At 41.4% G+C, this 4031-nt stretch overlaps 1 pseudogene; it reads left to right on the top strand.

Moving 5' to 3' along the window:
* The first annotated feature begins 682 nt into the window (after positions 1 to 682).
* LOC122107250 lies at positions 683 to 1242 on the top strand (annotated as a pseudogene).
* The last annotated feature ends 2789 nt before the right edge of the window (positions 1243 to 4031 follow it).

Raw genomic sequence — 4031 nt, 5'->3', positions numbered from 1 at the left:
TCATTCTCTCAACTCCTTTTCAGTACATGAATGGAATTCATGTTCTAAATAGGGAAGAAGTAGTCAGAGTATATTTACAGATGATATGATCCTAAATCAAATTGTGCTATAAATACTGAATCACCAAGCTCCTAGAGATAATAACTAGTATTGGAAATCTAGCAGGTTATAAAAACAACCCACCAAATCATTTGTTTCTCTGTATTCCAACCATGACCCAATACATAGGGAAATCAAACAGACATTTACAATGCTGTCAAAAAAATACATTAAAAGAAAAACTAAACAAAGTAGTACAGGCCATCTACGACAAAAAATATAAAACTTTGAATAAGATACCAGAAAGCTGAAGAATCTCCGATGTATATGGATTATAAAGATGGCCATACTGCCAAAGGTGATCTATAAATTCGATGCAACAGAAATTAAAGTATCTACATAATTCTTCACATGAAAAAAATGCAAAAATTCATATGGATTGTAAAGGTCCCAAATAGCTAAAGCAATCCTGAGCAACAATCACAATTTCAGTTTTCACTACAGAGACACAGATAAAAAATAATAAATAAAAATAAAAACTCAGGCCCAGGGTAGAGGGTAAAGGATCTGGTGAAGCAGGAGGTTTGCTGTGTGGCCAATCAAAAGGTCACTGTCCTGAGAGCTCTGCTGTTCTTATGAGACCATGAAGCAGAAAAAGAAAAGCGTGGCCCACTATGTGCTCAGTGACTCCCCAGTAGACCATATTGGCTTCCTTTGCTATTGGGTGGGGAGAGGTAATTCAGGACACCCCACCCTCACCATACACACACACACACACACCCAGACACTCCCAGTAGCACTGGCTGCAGTTCTCCTTTGAGAGTCCTGAGGGCTGAGCCTCACTAAGCCTGATGGTGCCAGAAGGTTTTACAGTAGAGCTGTCTGAGATTCCTATGCCTTTGCCATTACTTTGATGGCCCCAGAATGTGCCCATACCTGCTGGCAGTAGAGAGAAAGGCAGCCCAGAGTCCTGGATAAAGACATTGTCCTGGGCCAGCTTTGGCTACATATGTCTGGTGGTACAGAGCTGGAGAGACAGTTTCAGGATGTCTGGCATAGCCCAGCATTGCCAGTCACAAAAAACCACAGGCTCCTGACCACTGTTCTCCAGGCTGGGAGAATGGGAACTTTCTCTCCAGGGACTACAGCCCCAGGTGCTTCATGGAAGAAGTATGCAACAGACCAGCAGGGCAGGAATTATAGGGCCCTGCCAGTCTTCTCCTAAGCAGAGCTCTGTGTCTACAGACCTGTTTCTCTACCTTGTATGGCCAGGAGATTATGGAGTTGAGGGTGTAGGGGAGCCAGCCAGAATATGAACAGGCTCTTGAGCCTGGACCTTTCAAACTGTGTCCCAGCTCTGCTGATTAAGGACATGAAACCTGCCTTTGTTTATTCTTGTTTTGTGTTGGTACTAAGGCTTGAATTTAGGGCCTCAATGTTTCACTTGTCATTTTCACACAAAGCTAGTACTCTACCATTTGAGCCTTAGTCCACTTCTGCCTTTTTTGTGGTTAATTTGAGATAATAGTCTCACACCCTTTACTGCTCCAGTTAGCTTTGAACATTGGTCCTCAGATCTCAGCCCCTTGAGTAGCTAGCAGTGCAGTCATGAATCACTAGCTCTATGGCTGAGCTTTCTTCAAGAGTTAAAAGTTAAAGGTTTATTCACTTCTAAGGTTGCTTTAGAGGTGTATTTTCTCTCCTTTTTCCTTTGGAGGCCTTCTCTAAATTCCAGATCCTTCCTTATGCCTTGAGGAATCAATATTTCCTCTCTTCCTTATGGCTAGAGAGGAAGGGTGGCTTACATAGCACCCAGAGCAGACCTAAGTCTCTGGACTCTGTAATAGACTGCCCTTATGTCCAGGTGTTAATGAAATGAATGAAGTGGGCCTGCTCTATCTTTGGCCTGCACACAAGATTCTACAGCCTAATTTCTATCACAGGAAGGCTGTGTGCATTTAAATCCCAGCAGTTGTCTGACATATCAGCTGGAAGGGCTGACATTGTCAGTGATCATGGATTTGTTTGTGAAAGGGATTTCTAGATAGGAGCCTTTGGAGGAGAGGGCATCCAGACAATAGGATTTTCTTTTGCACTCCTTAGCTGCCCTGTCCACAGATGCCCTGGTCTGTGTCCTGCAGGCTCAGAAGCTTTTTAAAAATAAAATTGTTATCATAAAGGTGATGTACAGAGGGGTTTTGGACAATGTCATGCCTCCCTTCATAATCACATCGATAACTTTTCTAAGTCAACAAAAACCTTCCTGAGTCCTGTTTTCAGCATCCAGGCAAAATGGTTCCAAGGAATCTGTCTATTGGTTCAGTCTTGGGTATTCTAGAAGCATAGACACATGATTCCTGGCACTCTGTGATAAGTCTTCTGGCTGGGTTCCTGTAAAAAGGTGTTCCTGCCCCTGAAACTAAATGAAATTGCCTGGTAAGGAATTCTATCACAATCCTGCTTGTCCAAACAGGGTTTACCTGTCAAGAACTCCCATTACTACTCTTCCCAACATCATGCCAAATGTCCTTCTGGGTTCTGAAAGGTACAACTGCTGGGTCTACAGAGCCAGATGCCAAACCCACTTGTCTCCCATAGGGATGGAGTGTCAGTGGATGATTAGAAGATGCAGGCTGCAGTGAGAGGACACCCCCTTCACCAACACAAAAGTGTCCCTTCTTAGCCTCCTTCTTTACTGAGGCTTTGGGCCAGCTGAGACACAGCTAGACCGAAATCTGACTCCAGGAGGCTGAGATGTTGCCTAGGCCCTAGGAAAAAATGTTTCATGCTAACACAAAAATTCTACAAGAACATAAGGAACAGACTAGAAAGCCCAGTAATAAACACATAGACCTATAGCTATTTGATATTAGACAAAGGAGCCAAAAATATGTGGGGGAAATAAAACGATTCATTGACAAATTATTCCAAAAATTGGACACATCTTTATGCAAAAGACTGAAATCCATCAAAAGACAGATCCATCTTTGTCTGTCACTTAGTAAAATGGATCAAAGACCTCAATGTAAGACCTGAAACTTTGAAAGTACTACAATAAAAGCTAGTAGAAAAAGAACTAATTGGACGAGACAAGAATTCGTTAGAATTCCAGAGGTTCATCAAATTGGAGAAAGAATTGAGTGGTGGGATTGCATCAAGAAAAATATACCTGTAGGGCAAAGTATGCAGTTACTAATATAAAAACAATAACAAAAAAACAGCATAAAGAATGGGAGAAGATATGCCTGACAAGGACCTAATTAATATCCAGAATGTACAAAGATCTCAAGTAACAACCCAAAAGTATAAACAACTCTATAAGTAAATGAGAGAAGTAGCTAAGAATGGCCAATAAACAAATACTCAATGTTGCTGGAAATGCAAACCTAAAAACTTTGAAATTCAATCTCACCCCAGCAAAACTGACTAACATGAAAAAACCAGTAACTGCTGGGCACTGGTGACTAATGCCTATAATCCTTGGAGGCTGAGATCTGAAGGTCGCAGTTAAAAGCCAGTCCAGCCAGGAAATTCCATGAGATTCTTATCTCCAATTAATGACCAGAAAAACGGAAGTGATGCTGTGGTAGAGCACTAGCCTTGAGCTAGTTCAAGCCCCACAACCGGAAAAAAAAAAAAACTCTACAAATGCTGGTAATGGGGGTACATGGGGTGGAGATAACTGTATTATACTTTCAGTAGGAATAAAAACTAGTGCAACCAGTGTGGAAGGTAGGCTGTAGATTCCTCAAAATCTAAACACAGACCTAATCTAAGATCCAACAATATCCTACTTGAGCATTTATTTGAAAGATCACACATATGGATACCAAAGACTTGCACACCCAAGAATACTGATATACTATTATATCTTTAGAATCAACCCAGATGTCCTACAGTCTGAAAATCATCAAGAAAATATCACACACACACACACACACACACACACACACACACACACACACACACACACACTGTTGAATTTTTCTTTT

The sequence above is a fragment of the Dipodomys spectabilis genome, unplaced genomic scaffold (genome assembly GCF_019054845.1).
Source record: "Dipodomys spectabilis isolate Male_0828 unplaced genomic scaffold, ASM1905484v1 ptg000050l, whole genome shotgun sequence".
Taxonomy (NCBI): Eukaryota; Metazoa; Chordata; class Mammalia; order Rodentia; family Heteromyidae; genus Dipodomys; species Dipodomys spectabilis.
The sequence above is the reverse complement of the archived record's forward strand: the minus strand, read 5'-3'. Positions and strand labels throughout refer to the sequence as shown.